Source organism: Chenopodium album, chromosome 26, assembly GCF_948465745.1.
Source record: "Chenopodium album chromosome 26, dcCheAlbu1.1, whole genome shotgun sequence".
In the NCBI taxonomy this organism is placed as follows: domain Eukaryota; kingdom Viridiplantae; phylum Streptophyta; class Magnoliopsida; order Caryophyllales; family Amaranthaceae; genus Chenopodium; species Chenopodium album.
Genome location: NC_137859.1, coordinates 27091344 through 27109865, shown reverse-complemented (window position 1 = coordinate 27109865; position 18522 = coordinate 27091344). Strand labels below are relative to the sequence as shown.

The 18522-nt window shown below is 41.1% G+C and overlaps 1 pseudogene; it reads right to left on the bottom strand.

The window, feature by feature from the left end:
* Window positions 1–1106: 1106 nt before the first annotated feature.
* LOC145618801 (small nucleolar RNA R71) lies at window positions 1107–1205 on the bottom strand (annotated as a pseudogene).
* Between the last annotated feature and the right edge of the window lie 17317 nt (window positions 1206–18522).

Sequence of the window (18522 nt, the reverse complement as noted above, 5' to 3'; positions counted from 1 at the left end):
AGTAAACTTGCAATTTCACGATTGAGGTGCTTTGTGACGTTCCCTAGGTAGTGTTTAGCGTAGTTGACGCTAGTTAGACCTCTAGGTGAACCACCTTAGTATGCTCTTTTGGATACATGATGATTTTCCTTCATATCGCTTGACTTAGTCGGTTTGACCTCCCAAATTACCGTTTCCATTATGATTGCATGTGGATCCATTGCCCTAGTGTCTTAGATTGATTTTATACAAGTTTTGCATTACCTAGTTTAGCCTTAGTTCTACCTCAAACCCCTTCTTGATTCCGAAATATCTTGATTTAGACATCGTGCACTTGATATCCATTCCCTTAGGTTCGACCTTGACTTACCACTACGCTAAATAGGGGTTAGTTAAGTTACAAATTTTGTTTGATAGGGTGGGGTGGTAGCCCAACGACCTACCGTTCTCCTTCCCATCAAAATGGCGCCGTTGCCGGGGAATGGTGCTTGAGTGTGTGTTGTTTTTGAGTCTATTTTACTTTGATAAAATACAAAAAGATTTTGTTTCTCTAGGCTACATTTGTAGCCGTGCTACTAATATTTTTGTTTGAGTTTTTGCATGCACAGAACCCGTGATCGTCCCCTTGTTCCCTTAGATCCGGAGATAGAGAGGACTCTTTCAAGAACAAGAGTGGATAATAGATCCTTGGCTTATAGCTCTTCAAGTGAGGAAGAAATTCAAGAAGAACAAGGAATGGGTGAACATCCTAGAATAGCCTTGAAGGAGCTTGGAGTGCCCGGGGCATATAGATTTGAGAGTGGAATAGCTCCACCCACTACCCCGGCAAATGACTTCGAAATCCGTCCGGCAATGATCACCTTGATTGAGAGAATGCAATATAGTGGGGCTAAGAATGAGAGCCCATTGAACCATTTGAAAGAATTTGAAAAATATTGCAACACCATCAAAGTCAAAGGGGTCTCTCAAGAATTCATCCGCCTCAAGTTGTTCCCTTTCTCTCTAATAGGAAGATCTTTGGAGTGGCTAGACAAAGAGGTGAAGCCCAACTCCTTGAGAACTTGGGACGATGTTACAAAGGCTTTCTTGTCCCGTTTCTATCCCCAAAAGAAGACGGCGGAGGCAAGAGCCTTGATTCAAGGGTTCAAGCAAAGGCCGAGTGAAAGTCTTTATGAAGCATGGGAGAGATTTAAAGAGTATCAAAAGGAGTGCCCTCATCACGGAATCCCCACATACCAAGTGATCCAAATCTTCTATGGCGGTTTAAGTCCCCAAGGCAAGTCATGCCTTGATGGAGGTGCCGGGGGCCCTATCATGAACAAAACCGAAGAAGAAGTTGTGGACATCATTGAGGATGTGGTGACATATTATAGGGATTGGCAAGATGGGGAGAGAGACTCTTCAAGAAAACAATCTTCATTGTATTCGGTGGACCACCTCAATGCAATCAACAACCTTTCCTCTCAAATGACAAATTTAGGAAAGGAGGTCACCGCAATCAAAGCTAAGTTGGAGAGCACTTCTTCCTCTTCTCAAGCTTCTAATCTTCCCTCCCAATTTAAGGGGAGAGGTACTCCTTCTAACTCTCAACCCCCTCCCTCTTCACATAATATGCCTTTAGGTTGCTTGTTTTGTGATGCATGTGGATCGTATGATCATGACTCTAGTGCTTGTCCTAATGAATGTGTTGATGAATTTGACAATGAGTGTGAACATGTCAATTTTGTGTCAAACAACAATGTTCAAAGGTTTGATAATCAAAAAGGCCAATGGAATAGGAATTACCAAAACCAAGGCAATTTTGACAACTATAATCATAATGGTGGTTATAGGAACCAAGGGAATCAAGGTTCTCGTGGTAACCATAACCAAGGTTATAGTAGCCAAAATCAAGGCCAAAACTATGGTAATCAAAATCATAATTATGGTAATCAAAACCAAGGTTATGTAAATCATAACCAAGGTAATGGAAACCATAATCATGGTGGTGGTAACCATAATCAAGGTTATGGTTCAAATCAAAATAGGAGTAATTGGAACAATCAAGGAAGGGGAAATTTTTAAAACAATGCTCAAAGAGGTCCCCCACCCGGCATTGTTCCAAAGACTCAAGATGAAAATTCCTATTCACAACCTTCTTCTCCTAGGACAACTTTGGAAGAGTTGATTGATAATCAAACCAAGATCATTAACACCTATATGGCGGTTAGTGATAAGAAATTCAATGAGATGATGACCCACAATAAGATGCTTGAGACTCAAATTACCCAATTAGCAAGCACTATTAAGGATTTTGCTAGTCCTTCATCTTTTCCTTTCCAAGGTGTTGAACCAAAGAAACCCGTGTACTCTATTGCCACTAGTGGTGGAAATGATTTTGATGAGGGAGTTTCTTGTTCAAAAGAGGGAAGAGATGAGTGTGGTGCTAAGGAGAATGAAGAGGAAAAAGTTGAGTCTAACGAGATCTATTGTGAGGTTGACAAAAGAGACGAGTGTGTTGATGAAAAGATGAGTGAGATAGAGAGATTTCCCGATCTACCATATCCCCAAAAATATTTGAGATTCAAAATGGATGAGCAATTTGGGAAGTTCCTTGAAGTTTTTAAGGATGTTCATGATTCTACACCCCCTACCGAACCAATTCCCGACATGCCTAAGTACTCCAAGTTTCTTAAGGAGATCTTAGAGGAGAGAGAGGATTTTTATGAGGGTAGTTCGGTGGAAGGAGGGAAGTGCTTTAGTGCTCTTATCCATGGTGAACTCCCAAGGAAGATGGAAGATCCGGAGAATTTTTTAATCCCTTGTCAAATTAAGAAAATGGTTTTTGAAAATGCTTTGTGTGATCTTGGGGCTAGTGTTAGCATAATGCCCTTTTCGGTTTTTAAGCGGCTTGATCTAGGTGAGCTTCAACCATCTAAGATAACACTTCAATTGGCCGATCGTTCTATTAAGCTTCCTAAGGGAAGAATTGATGATGTCCCTTTAAGGATTGAAGAGTTTGTCTTTCCGGTGGATTTTGTTGTTTTAGAGATTGAGGAGGATGAACATATTCCAATCATTTTAGGGAAGCCTTTCTTAGCTACCTCGGGAGCTTTAATAGATGTCAAAGGAGGTCAAATTACTTTGAGGTGTGGGAAATTAGAAGAGAGTTTTAAGTTGAAACCAATGCATGAGTCTTTATCTTGTGTCCAAGATATCGCATGTGCTAGTCTTTCTCGTTCCATTGATGGTATGTGCATGATTGATTCTTCTACTAACAATGTTTTTGAGATTGTTGATGATGTTTGTGCAAGTATTAATGATGTTAGTGAAGAGGAATTTGTGATTCAAAAGCCAAGGGATGAGAAAGATATTGGTTTTCCAAATTGGCTCAAGCTTAATTCTCATGAGGAAGAGAAAGCTTCCATGACTAAGGATGTTGAAGTCAAGCCGAAGAAAAAGGCCCGTGACTCAAAGAAGGCAAGGAAAAGGAAGAAGTTGAGAAGTGAAAAAGAAGAGTTTGAAAAGAATTTTGTGAGAGTTTCATCAAGCAACAATGAGAGGTTGCCCAAGGTTGAAGAAAAATTTACTCTATCAACCACCTTGAAGAAGGTGGTGTTCTTTGATCCTTCGTGATTAGGAGGAAGGGTCGAACTTAGGACCTTAAGCAAGCGCTTCCCGGGAGGCAACCCGGAGTTTCTAACCTTTCTCTTTGATTTTTGAATTTTCTCATTTTTGTTTCTTTTATTACTATGTCTTTTCTTTTACTTTTCTCCTTATTTGGAATTTTAGGATGTCTGTTTGTGGGATTGGAATTCAACAAGTATGCATGATGGATGGAAGGTGTTCAGGGCACAAATCATATTTTGTTCGATTCTAGTCGAAATTTGAGGTAAAAGGGTAAGAATTTTAGAGAGGTAAGATAGGGAATTCATATTTTGACAGTTGGAGGAAATTGATACTTAGTGAATTTTTGTGGTGTGCACATGAATTTTCAACTTTGAGGACTTTGAAAATGATTTTAGCTACTGCCTATGTTGTTCCTCATCACCATCATGATTCATGTGCGCACCAAAATAGGCAGTAAGTATCAAATTTTTGAGAAAAAGGAAGGAAGGGGCACGCACAGGGATGTGCGGCCGCACACGAGGCATGTGCGGGCGCACAGCCTGCATGTGCGGGCGCACACCAGTCCTGTGCAGCCGCACATGGGCTGGACGTGCCATATACCCCCTCCTTCCTCCTTTTTCCCTTCATTTCTACATTTCTCCATCTCCAACCTCACGCACACCCTCATTCAAACCCTCCCTTGTGCGCACCTTGTTCTCCTTCATTCATCATCTAAAATCACTCAATTTCTCACTAAAATCACTCCATTTTCACTCAAAATCACTCACAAATCTTTCTACACTACAAATTCCTCACAAATTGACCCAAATTTCACTCACTCTCTCTCCTACTCTTGGTGGCCGAAAATTGGGGCTTTTGTTTGGAGTTCGAATTGCTTGCTCGAAATTGTCTAATCTTGCTTCTTTTATGGTATAATCACTAATCCTTGCTTTAATTTTGCCAATTATATCATAAATTTGCATGAACTACAAATTTGTATGAGCATGAATAGTTTAGTATTGATTTTGTGAATTTTGATGCTTGTTCTTGATTTTGGTTGTGATTTGGTGATGTTTGTTGATTGATTTTGCATAACATTGTGTTGTTTGTTGATTTTGTAGTGATTCTCATCAATTTTGGTTGAATTCTTGTGAGTTGAATTTTTGGAATATTGGTAGTTTATGGTGATTTTGGCATTGGTCTTGTGTTTGCTCTTGGATTGATTGAAAAGGAGTTTTTCTTGGATCATTGATATTGTTGATTGGTTTGGAATTGGTTTGATTGAAAAGAATTGTGAAATTGGAGTTTGGTGATTTTGGTAGTAAGTGGTGAATTTGGGTGTGGTGCTCTTGGTTCAATTGGTTTGTTACTTGTTAGTTGTTGGTGATCTTCTTAACCTCTCACAATGTCTAAATACCTCAAGAAACTCACCAAAAAGCGAAAAACCTATGTTAGCATCAGGGAACCTCCTCGCCCAAGTACCTCCTCTAGGCCTAGTACATCTTCTAGGCCTAGTACCTCCAACCCATCTTCCACTCAAACACGACCTCCAACCTCTCTTCCCAAAAAGAAAAATTTCACCGATAAACAAAAGGCCTTTTACCAAAATCTGAAAGATAAAAGAACCCTCAAACAAACCCGCCATTACTTTCAACCCGATATGCTGAAGTTGGGGATTGATAATGATGTGCGGTCATTGCTTTTAAATTTGAGATTGGGTACTTTCATCGCCGATGCCTACCGCACCTACAAGGAGCCTACTTTGGAGTTCTTGGCTACCTTGGAGCTTTTACCTGTTGGAGTGGTATATAGGGTGCGGTTCCAATTGTTCAACCACATTTTTGACCAAGCTTTGGAGGAGTTCAACGCCGCTTTGAATTTTGATCCCCATGGGGATATTGTCAACGTTGAACACTTCATCTTCCCGGATTATGATCAAGATTCTTGGTGGGAAGACATCTCCGGTGGTAGTGAATTTATCACCAACAGGGCTAAGATCTCAGACGTGTACCAACCTTGCCTTAGGGTTGTACACCGACTTTTGGGGTATGTCTTGTTCCCCAAGCAAGAAATGGGGAAATTGAGTAAATTGGAGCTCAGGGTCCTTTTGTTATCTACTCGCCCGGAGTTTGTGGGCCGGTTGAACTTGGGCTACATCTTTGCCCAATATTGCTTGGATCTTCGCAAAAGGAGGACGGGAGAGATCCCATGTGGGGGTATGGTAACTAGGCTTGTGACTCGCCTTCGCCTCAATGATTATCTCCCATTTTGTAAGGAGATCGGGGATGCGGCTTCCATCTACCTTGATATGCAACAATTGGGCCAAATCCAATTTATCTCCAAGGGCTTTAGGGAAGGGAGATATGAGTGGCTAAGGGGCAACGAGCATTGGTGCTACTTACCTAACCCTAGCTTGACTTCTTTGGCTAGGATTGCCAACAATGTTTGGCATGTTCCCAAGTCCTTCCGGCATCCCAACTTTGATTCCGAGGAGGATGAAGAAGAAGATGATGAGGAAGAACAACAAGATCAAGAACAACAACATCAACAACAACAACATTTTTCTCCGCAACAACAAGCTCCTCATGAGCAAGAACAAGAGCAAGGGCAACATGCTTTTGCCAATGAAGAGTTGAGGGCTCTTAGTGAGCAAATGAGTGGATTGAAAATCCACATAGATGGCATGTACGATCAAGACTTTAGGGCCCTCTATGACCAAATAAGAGGTATTCAAGAAGTGCAACAAGGTATGTTTTCACAACAACAACAAATCTATGATGCGGAAGTTAACCGTGGGAACATTACTCCCCCGGTTAACTATCTGTACTTCCCGCCCCAACAAGGTCCTCTACCTTCGTTTGGGCATCCTTATTGGTCGGGGCCTTCTAACTCCGACACCGAGCGTCACTATTACCCGGACGAGCATGGTAACTATGATTACAAGGCTTCGGGTGGTAGTGACTATAGGGGGGATCCTAACTACCCCCATGTCCATCCCAACCACCCTTTTGAACTCACTTTGCCCGATAACTTCACCCCTCTTGCTCCTTGGCAACAAGATCTTTTCAAGGGGCATTATGGGTGGCCCGATGGGTACACCGGAGGATGGGAGCCTTACCCTCATCCCTTCGATGACCCCGAGCGCAACAGAGACCCCGATGGGGCCGGGCCGAGTGGGAGTGGTGGTGGTGATGGTAATAGTTATTAGTTCCCTTTTAACTTCTCATGCTTTTTACCTCCATCCCTTATATTTTTGATACTTGCTTTGTTTTGATTGGGATGTTGAGATGTATTTTCTATCTAGCTTGGGGGAACTAGTAACTTGCTCGGTGACCATGTTGTTGTTGTGTACATATCTTAGTTGCTTGCATGTTTATTTTCATTCCTCTTTTTGGTTTCCTCATTTTCTTGATCTCTAGGCTACTTTCCTTGTAGCTAGCTTGTTTGCCATATTTGCTTGGATGTTTGTTGTTTGTGGAGATGTTTTGCTTGGCATGTTGTTGTTGATGATCCCTTATATCCAAATCCCTCAATCCAAATCCCTTGAATCCAATTCTTGTAGTTTAGAGTAGTTCTTTAGTTAGTCTAGATTTTATTTCTTTTATTCTTTATATTCTTTGGTTAGTTTAGCTTTTCTTTCCTTTAGTTGTATATACTTCTTGCTTTGTTTATTTTCTTTTATTTGTCGTTTTCTTTTCTTTGTTTTGAAGTTACTAACCATTTTCTTTGTTCATAGTTTCTTTTATTTCTTTTTCTCACTTGGTTCCTTGATGAGCTTATGGATATGGAATGCTACGAGGTGGTTTCTCATTGCTTCGTTTATTTTTGCTAAGCTTGGAATCCCGGTGAGACCTTTCTTATTTTCTCTTTATTTTTCCTTGGTTCCATAGGATAGGATTAGTATAGGAGAAGTTGAATGGTTCGAGGATGGATGCTTGTTAACACGTAATGTGTTTGGGATCGGTGACTTTGTTGTCTATCGATCACTTGTTTGTCGATTGGGATTTTTATGTGTTTAACATGCTTTCTAGACCTTTGCATGCTTTTCTCCTATGTTTTCCTTTCCTATGTCTCTGTTCTTTTTCTTTTACTCTCTTTTATTTTACCTTTTTCTCTTACTTTCTTTTATTTTTCTTTTTCTTTTTGATGTGATTTTGAGGCATTGTTTTTCATTTCTTTTCTTTTGAGATGAACCTTGTACATTGGACTTGTCTTTTGCATGACTTTATTCCTAGGTTGTAAAGGTATGCACGGTTTGAGATTATGTTCGGTTGACTCTAGGATAGTGTATGCTAGGGTAGTTGGTTTGAACTAGGAGGATCATGAAGCCGGATTCTACTTGTTTGTGGTATGTTGGTAGTTGCTTCCTATAGTTGATTTGACACCATTGGTGAGTTTTTGCCACAACCTTGTGAGGTTACTTGTTTTTCTAGCCTTCAACATTCCTTGTGTGAGCGGCGTGGATCCTTGACTATGAAAACCTAATCTAATAAAGCTTGATTTATGATTCTCAAACACGAGACCGAACTATCTAGGAAGGACAAAGGCACATTTTTCGGGGTGGTATTTTTCATTTTTGCTATATTTTGTTATTTTCTTTTATTTTGGGTTTACATTTGCCTTCTTGCAACCATTTGAGCCTTTTCCCTTCTTTTCAAGCCACATCTTTAGTTATTTGACCTTTTGTTTCATTTTCTACCTTTCTTGATTTTTGTGAAGCAATATGATCATTTGAGATGAAGTTTGTGGTGGTTAAGTTGGAATTCTGGTTTTTATGGAAACAAGTTTGTGATTTCATTTTCTTTGTGAATAATGGCAAATATATTTGGAAAAGCCGTCCTACTTCTCAAAAGGCATGGACTAATCATTTGCATTTATGAAAAGCCGTCCAATTTAAGCAAAAGGCAAGGACTTTGCAATTACAATATAAAAACAAAAAAAATGAAAAGTGAAAAATTCAAAAATATTTTGATGTATTCTTTTCTCCTACTAAGCATTGAGGACAATGCTCCATTTTAGCTTGGGGGAGAAGCGTGTACGCTTTTTGTATATATTTTTGTGAGTATAGCTTCAAGTAAGCTTGGGGGTGTTGTTTTTGTTTGGTAATTTCTTGATTGTGGTGTTAAGGATTGATCACCCTTTTGCTTCACTTTTTAGGAAAATCACCAAATTTTTTAAGTTTTAGCCTACCTTCACCCTTTATGCCTTACGTTACAACCTTGGGGAAAGACCTTTCGACCTAGATAGTTGAGTCACTATTCGGGGGAGGGCATCATGGGTCATTGCCTAAGGAAAGGGGATGCATAGTCAAGATTGTCGAGTAGCCTTAAAATATTTCTTTTCCGGTTCCTTCGAGGAATCATTGGGACACTCACTAAAGGGAGATTTGAGACTAATGGGAAGAACGCGGTAAGATTGTTTGGGATGAAAGTGAATTGTGATAACTAGTTCCTATGCCTAGCATACCCTATGTTTCAATCAACCTTGGATATCTTGAAACGTGCATACCTTAACTACTTGAGAAAGATTGTCATTCACTTGCTTTATAGTCTTTATGTTAATTCATTTCGTAAAGGTTTGTTTTTATTTCATTTTCTTTCTTTCAATTCTATGGTTTGCCTCATTGATGTTTGGTGAGAGTTATGGGTCAAACTCTTAGGATACCCTTACGAGACCTCACTCGTCCTCATAGGCGACTTTGGGGTTTAAAGGGCTTGTTGTAGCTAAAAACAACCGTGATTCCTACGACAATGAGTTTTAGTGTATATTCTTATCTTGAGTCTTTCTTTTTCGTTTTCAATAAAATTTTCTTCCTCTCTTTTTCTTGCTTTGTTTTGCTCGAGGACGAGCAAAAGTTTAGCTTGGGGGAATTTGATGAGTGACATTTTTGGCACTCATTTGGTCCCTTTTTGGATGATTTTTATTTCATTTTATCTTTCTTTTCTTTAGTTTTCCTTAGTTTTATTCTTGTTTTCTTCATTTTATGCTTTTTGTAGTTAGTTTCTCTTTTTCATGTCTTTTTCTAGTTTACTTGTTATTTTTCTCTTTTACTTGCTTTTTATCTTTTGCTTGTAGGTGGTAATTGATTGTCCAATAATTCCCGAGCCTCCTCTCTACGAGTTTTCATTGCTTTTATGCCTAAAGAAGGTGCAAGAAGTTCCAAGTCAAAGGTGGATCCAAGGGGCAAGCTTCAAGGCTTTGTTTATGCCTTCCTCATGGCTTATACTCTTCAAGAAATTCAAGAAAGTTTCTGCCCACTTTGTCCTCCATCATCATCATCCTGGATGCATGCACCACTTGAGCTAGGACGAAGAGAAGAAGGGGGAAAAACCCAGCAATGTGCGGGCGCACTAAGGGAGTGTGCGGCCGCACATTGGTCGTGTGTGGCCGCACACCAGGTGCGTGCGGGCGCACCTGTCTGGGTGTGTCCCGTGCGCGCCATTCTCCCTCCTCCGAGCGCCCGCACTTACGAGGGTCTATTTTTGGGCGTCATTACCGACCTCCTCCTTGTATATATAGTTATTTCTACCTATTTTTAGAATGTGAGTTTTTAGTTTTAGATTGAATTTGATAGTTAGTTTTTTGGGAGAATTTTAGAGAGAGAAACTCAAGAACTAGAGAGAGAAACTCATGATCTTTGGTGTTTGTTCAAGAATTCATCATTGTATTTGATCTTTTGATCAAAGTTTTGTAAGGATCTTCTTCCTAATTTCAATACAAGTTTGATTTTAGTTGATTTATTTAGCTTTTCATGTTGTTGATGATTGATTTGGTTATTGATTGAATTTTGATTGATTGTTGGTTAAATCTTTGATTTCAAGTATGTTGATGATGAAATTGATGATTGTTGTAGTTTTGATCTCAATTCCTATGGCTAGTGAGTAGTTTCCTAGCTAGGGAAATGGTGAAGCATGTATGAATGATGGAATAGTGTAATTTGGGGATAATTGATGGAGTTGATGATATGATTAAATTTGGTTGATCTTTCATGTGCATGTGTGTGATTAATTGAGGTTTGGCCATCTTTGATTAATACACTAGATTGCATTGTAAGCTTGCTATGATACGGACCATTGATTAGTAAACTTGCAATTTCACGATTGAGGTGCTTTGTGACGTTCCCTAGGTAGTGTTTAGCGTAGTTGACGCTAGTTAGAACTCTAGGTGAACCACCTTAGTATGCTCTTTTGGATACATGATGATTTTCCTTCATATCGCTTGACTTAGTCGGTTTGACCTCCCAAATTACCGTTTCCATTATGATTGCATGTGGATCCATTGCCCTAGTGTCTTAGATTAATTTTATACAAGTTTTGCATTACCTAGTTTAGCCTTAGTTCTACCTCAAACCCCTTCTTGATTCCGAAATATCTTGATTTAGACATCGTGCACTTGATATCCATTCCCTTGGGTTCGACCTTGACTTACCACTACGCTAAATAGGGGTTAGTTAAGTTACAAATTTTGTTTGATAGGGTGGGGTGGTAGCCCAACGACCTACCGTTCTCCTTTCCATCACCTCTGAACGGTGATGGAATTAAAACTTAAACAAGAAAAAAAAATAAGAAATTCTATTCCGAAATAAATGAATTATTTATATCGCTCCTTTCATATAGCCAAAGGAGGAAGAAGACTTTTTTTTTTTAGAAAAAAAAAGTGTTAGTCTTAAAGTGATACATATGTGTCTCTTTTTTGGATTAATATAAACTTGAGGCATGAGTAATTTATAGCTTACTCACATAACTTAAATTTAAATCTTTTAAAAAAAGAGTACCAGAGGTTTATATAATAGGGTGACACAAATTATATAATAAAGTTCATTCTTTCTTAAAAAAAGGAACTTAAGGGTTTAAAAAAAATTTCTTAATGTTTCGGACACAATAACTCAAGTTTTAACGGTCGGATTTGAGAATATGAGAGATCCATGGAAAGGTCTATCCGTCTTCTATAATATATGAAAAATTGGGATTCATCCAACGGTTGAATTGAAAATTAATGAATTTTCTTTAAAAACACTCCAGTTTGAGACATTCATGGGGAATCGGGTGATAATGGTTAAAATACTTCGAAATTGGCATGATCCTTTTAATGGTATGTTAAGGACAAATATATAAATGCTCTGTAGAAAATTCTCCCTTTTTAGAAGTCATTTGATATGCCAAATAAAAAGAGTATGCTTGGTTGGGGAAGACAACCTGAAATTAGTTTATCATTTTGTTACCTTGTTTTGTAAAAATCATAAAAAATAGAGTATTTATCCTATGGGAACGTGTGACCCCAATTTAAAAAGCTTAAGGAATATTCTTTCTAGATAGTCAATTAAACTTTTGTTATTAAAAAGGATATTTGTCGAAAATTGGCAAATAGACAGATCTGTAGTAAAAAATTGTGGTGTTACTATGTCTTCATGTCTGATTTTTTGTGAATTGGTTAAAATTTATTTTTATGAAATTCCAAGTCTCATACACTCCTAGATACATAGGATTACTGTAAAAATTTATTTCTTAATTTTATGATAAAAAAAACGATTTTTTACATAATAAAATAAAGTGGTCAAAAATGCTATATTGCTAGAATTCCATCATTCATTCTTTGGAGCTTCCTTATGCATTTTGTACAATTATCATTGCTTCCATTTCATACTCTACATAATGATGATACATACAAGAAAAGAAAAATCACACAAGCCATGTATACTCACTCTCAAACTCGCTCGCGGTCGGTCAAATTCTACTTGGTTTCCAAATTAGGAAACCGGCACGTATAGTGCCCTAGGAGGTTATGGAACACACAAAAGTAGAAAAGTTAGCAAATGTATGTAAAAATAATATGAAATAACAAATAAAAAGAAAGAAAATATTACCTTTGACTTTGAGTAGCTATCTTGAGGAGTTAGTAAGAGTAGATAGTGTCAAAAACGATCGAATTAAAATTAGGCCAAGTCTTTCTACAATATTTTTTTTTTAATTTTTTTTTTTTTTTTTTTTTTTTTTTTTTTTTTTTTACGGAAAATAAAATTTTTTGATTGCTCTTTTTTTTAGTCTAATAATAATGCTGAAATAATTTATACTTCTTCTATGTTTTTTTTTACTATTCTCTTCGATCTCCTTCTCCTTTTTCTTGAAGAATGGGGTGGTATATATATGGGAGCAAATGGAAGCTAAGATACAAAATACAAAGAACGTACTATTATACAAAATAAATACGTACAAATACAAGAGTTAGGTAAAAATTGTAACCAAAATTCAACTTAATGAAGTAGAGGACAAATAGAATTAGCTTACTACTTCATGCAAAACTTAGCTTAATTAATTTGACTGAACACATGACAATATTATTAATGACTAAAAATAATTAAAAGTACTGTTTAGGGTAAAAATACCCCAGGAGCGTGGTCCAATTTTATAGTGACACGTGGCCCAATAAACAGGCGACACGTGTCCCTATGAGATTAAGACACGTGTCCACTAGTCATGATGACACATGTCAGCCATCTCTAAATGCCCCAATGCTGAAATCAGAAAGAGAAAAGGGCCCTGATGACCTCAGGCCCAAATCCCGAGAAAACCTTGAAAGCCGTAAAACGGCGCCCCCTACGACACGTGGCGACTTCTGATTGCGCAGCCAATCATGTCACGAAATTCTAGGGCAGAAACCCTAGAGGGGTACATGTTCTCACCCCTATAAATACCCCAATCATTTATGATGGGAAGGGGGATTTGCGACATAACATAAATATAGAGCATTAAAAAGCTCCAACTTCTCTCTACTTTCTCTCTCTAGCCTTTTCCGTTTCCGTTCGCTAACTTGAGCGTCGGAGGCGAATATTCCGTACACCAGAATATTCGTTATTTTGCAGGTGTCCGAGTCTCATTGCCAGCAGAGCGTGACCAGTATCCGAGGGAATCACAAAAAACCCCGAAACATTTGGCGCTGTCTGTGGGGATACTCGTCCGTTATGGCAATAGATGGTCAGGCACCTAATCCTGGACCACGTCCAGGTGAGGATGGATATGTAGAGGACATATGTACTACCATACACTCAAGCAATCCTTTGACTGCCTCATTTGAAGAGGCCGAACAACCTTCCCCAGCTGCTTTAATGGCCGAGCTGACTAAGCTCCGCAATGAGTTAGCGGCTGTCCAGCAAAAAGGGGGAGGAAGTACCTCTAAGAAAGCCAACAACAAGACCAATGCAACCGATGCTGGTAACACCCCATTCCGTCGTCCGCACGGAAGATCTCCCCGAGTCCCACGGACCAATTTCTCTGACCTGCTGGCGAAAACACAGTCGGCTGGGGGGAAGGGCAGACAGCCAAAAAGAGTAGAGGCTGAACCGTCCTAGCGTTTTAAGGATGCAAGGGACTACATTCGGCACAAACAAAGGGAGAGGGCCGCATACTCTGACACGGCCTCTACCCCAACCATGCCGGAGGGAGTCTCCAACCAATCTTTCTCCCAATACACCAACACGGCTGCTTCTAGCAAGAGTCATACTATTACTCCCCGACCAATTCAGTCGTTGCCATATCAGCCCCCTCAAGTACTCAATGGGTTGATGCTACCAACTCCCCAAGTTTTTGGGCAATATGGGCCGTATGGTCAGATGTTCGGCCAGACTCCCTACCTGGCTGGAACGTCCGCTCAGCCTCAGCCCATTGATTGGCAGATGCGTTTGTTGAATTTGGGAGATAAGCCGCCTCCGTTTTCGCAAGACATATTAGCGTCTCCTCAACCAGCAAAAGTGAAGAGTGTACTAGTGGGTGCCTATGATGGTACGGGCAACCCAGAAGAGCATGTTACCTCGTACAGGAACTTGATGTACTTGCAAAGTGTAGATGATGCTACATGGTGTAGATGCTTCCCGGCCACTCTCAAAGGGGTGGCCCAAGACTGGTTTAACAGCCTCCCAGCCGGATGCATCAATTGCTTTACCACCCTCAGTTTGTTGTTTGTGGGAAACTTCTCGTACAACATCCCACCAAGAAAGACAAGTCTCAACTTGGCTACAATTGTCCAAGAAAAGAATGAAGGACTACGCTCGTACGTCCAAAGGTTTAACCAAGAAAAAGCCCAAATTCATAATCTTCCGGATGAAATGGCTTACTCAGAATTTCTCCGGGGATTAAGGCATAATGGTTTTAAGTTTGATTTGGTAAGAAAAAAGATTCGGTCATACGCAGGTGTATTGCGGGAAGCCGAAGCCTATATTGAGGCCGCGGATTTTTGTTTGCTACCCAAATCAGAACAGCCGGCCAAGGGGGCTGAGAAGAAACAATCTTCTCGGCAAGACTCGGCCGGCCGAAAGAAAGAAAGAAACAAAAGAAAAGAAATCTGGGTAGCTGATGACCAGCAACCCAAGTCAAAGAAAACCAAGACATACGAGCCTCAGTATGAGTTCAACAAGGATGGGTACTCTATTTTGATGGAGATAAAAGACAAGTTTGAGTTTGAGAAGCCTCAGCCTTTGAGAGGCTCAGCCCAGTACAGAAAAAAAACAAGTATTGTCATTACCACAAGGATGTGGGTCATGACACGAATGAGTGTATCAATTTGAAGAGACTGTTGGATAAGTTGGCCGACAAGGGTCTGCTGAAAACCTATGTGACCAAGTCCAAATTCACCTTCAAGCGGACAGACAACACGTCCGAGAAAAAGCAACAAAGCGAAAAGAAGAATGACAAGGAAGATGATGGGAATAGCACTGATTCAGGTTTTGTGGCCGTCATATCAGGAGGCTTTGCTTCAGGCGGCCCTACCATGAAAGGAATCAAGCAGGACGCCCGAAACCTGTCAAATGTGATGCAAACGGACGTTGTTAAAGCCGAGCCATTTCCTGAAGTGATCATAAGTGAGGCTGACCGTGGTGAGGTCAGAGCTTTGCACAATGATCCCATGGTCTTTGTAATGAAAATAGCAAATTTGAAGGTGGGACGGATATTGATTGATACGGGCAGTTCGGTCGATATCATAAGTCTCTCTGCCTTGAGGAATTTAAGCTTCCCAGAAGATGCCCTCCAAGATATAACTCACCCCTTAGTAGGATTTGGGGGGAATATCATTCATCCAGTCGGACGGATTGACCTTCCCATCCGTTTCGGGCAGAAGGGGGAAGGAAGAGACATGGTCATCCGTTTCCTTGTGGTAAAAGAATTGACTGGGTACAACGTAATCCTTGGCCGCCCTACTCTCAATGCAGCCAAGGCGGTCATAGTGCCCCACTTGATGTTGCTAAAGTTTGAAAGGTCAGACGGAAAAATCGGAACAATTCAAGGAAGTCAGAAAATGGCCAAGGAATGTAATCAGCTGGCCGTGAAGCCAACCGCACGCGGCCCAAAGTTGTCCGAGGTAAAGGAGGAAGGAACCTCACTCCCAGCATACCAGGTCGGCCAGAAGCGTAAGGCGACCAGGGCAGAGGAAGCCTAGCAACTAATGACTGTCGGCCGGCCAGATGAGTTGAGGCCCCAGCCGGCCGGCAGCCACCAGGATATAGTGCTTGACTCCAACCACCCAGAACGGACAGTTAGTGTCGGCACTATAGCCTTGGAATTGCTTGGGGATGAGTTAGTGCGACTGTTAAGAGAATTCAAAGATGTGTTTGCATTTGAAGTTGGTGAAATGCCAGGAATAAGTCCTGACCTGGCCGTGCACAAGTTGGCCGTGAATCCTTTGATAAAGCCTATCCGCCAGAAGAAGAGAAATCACGAAGAAGAAAGGAATCAGGCGGCCGCAGCAGAGGTGAAAAAGCTGCTGGACGCCGGTTTCATTCGGCAATGCTTTTTCCCAGATTGGGTGGCCAATGTAGTTCTTGTGAAAAAGCCGAATGGGACTTGGAGGATGTGCGTGGATTACACGGACTTGAACAAGGCGTGTCCTAAGGATAGTTTCCCCTTGCCTAAGATCGACCGCTTGGTTGACTCTACGGCCGGACACGCCCTTATAAGCTTCATGGACGCATACTCCGGATTCCATCAAATTCCTTTGTGGGAAGAAGATCAAGAGAAAACAGCGTTTGTGACCGAGCAGGGGTTGTACTGTTACAAGGTTATGCCATTCGGCCTCAAGAATGCCCCTGCTACATTTCAGAGGCTTGTTAATACAGTCTTCAGAGACCAGCTCGGCCGGAACATGGAGGCATATATTGACGACATGATTGTCAAGTCAAAAGAGCCGGCCGACCATCTCAAGGATCTACGAGAAACGTTCGCCGAACTCAGGCGGCAAAAGATGATGTTAAATCCAAAGAAGTGTGTATTTGGTGTTGAGTCCGGCAAGTTTCTCGGATTTTTGATTGATCAACGTGGAATTGAGGCCAACCCTGAAAAAATACAAGCCGTCCTTGACATGAAGTCTCCAAGAACAATCAAGGAAGTGCAAAGACTGACCGGCTGTTTAGCAGCCCTTGGAAGATTTTTGTCAAGGTCAGGGGATAAGTGTCGTTACTTCTTTCAAACCATAAAGAAGAAAGCCATGTTCGAGTGGACAGAGGAGGCCGAGGAAGCATTCGTACAGTTGAAGAGTCACTTGCATACATTGCCTCGCCTCGTCAGTCCGCTCAGGAATGAGAAGCTATACATCTATCTTGCCATCTCCGAACACTCTCTAAGTGCCGTCCTTCTTGCTGAAAGAGACGGCCATCAGGTCCCAGTGTATTTTATCAGCCATGTACTTCACAATGCTGAGCTGAAGTACCCCCCAATTGAAATATTTGGCCTGGCCTTGTACATGGCATCAAAGAAGCTGCGGCCATACTTTTTAGCACATTCAATCGTGGTCTATACAGACCAACCCTTAAAGAAGCCGTTCTCAACTTTGGAGGCAAGTGGCCGCATGCTCAAGTGGGCCTTAGAGCTCAGAGGTTTTGACCTTGTGTTTGAGCCAAGGAAGGCAATCAAGGGGCAAGCCTTTGCAGATTTTTTGGCTGAAATGACACGGCCAGATCTTCGGCCGGCCGGGGACCAAGTTTGGAAAGTGTTTGTGGATGGTAGTGCAACAGCGACCGGGTGTGGCGCTGGTATTATATGTGAATCTCCTGAGGGAGAAAAGTATGAGTACGCGTTGAGGTTTCAATTCCAAGCGTCAAACAATGAAGCATTGTTGGCCGGCCTAAGGATGTGTAAAGCGGCCGGGGCAACCAAAATTGAAGTATGCTCGGACTCCCGGCTAATAGTCCGTCAGGTCAATGGTGGCTTTGAGGCCAGGGAGCCGGCCATGATGAAGTACATGCAGCTAGTTAAAAATGAGGCTGAAGGCCTAGAGCTTTTCTCTCTCAAGCAAGTTCCCCGTTCAGAGAATCATCAAGCGGACGCCCTCTCCAAATTAGCTTCCTCGGCGTCATGTGATACCCCAAGATCAGTGTTTTGGGAAGTAAAGGAAAAAAGGAGCATTGATGCCGAGCCCGTTCATATAATAGATAGAAGTTTAACCTGGATGGACGGAATTATTTCCTACTTAAGGGATGAAATACTTCCGGACGATCCGAAAGAGAGTTGGCTATTGAAGAGAAAGGCGGCCTGGTTTGAGATGAAGGATGGGGAGCTATTCAAAAGAGCCTTTGTGAAGCCTTACCTTAAATTTATAACTCCCGAAAGAGGGCATGATCTGTTGGATGACCTTCATCAGGGGCATTGTGGTTCGCATATTGGAGGCCGAGCCTTAGCTGAAAAGGCGACACAGTTGGGATATTACTGGCCGAGCCTAAAATCGGACGCCATGAAAATGGTGAAAAAATGTGACAAGTGCTAGAGATTTTCAACCCTTATTCATCGTCCAGCAAATAGTCTATCAGCCATCAGTAGTCCACTTCCCTTTGCAAAATGGGGCATGGACATTTTGGGACCGTATACTCCTGCATCCGGCCAAAGACGGTATGTATTAGTGGTAGTAGACTACTTCACTAAATGGGTTGAAGCTGAGGCCGTCCGGGGCATTAAATGGACGGATGTGTCAGCCTTC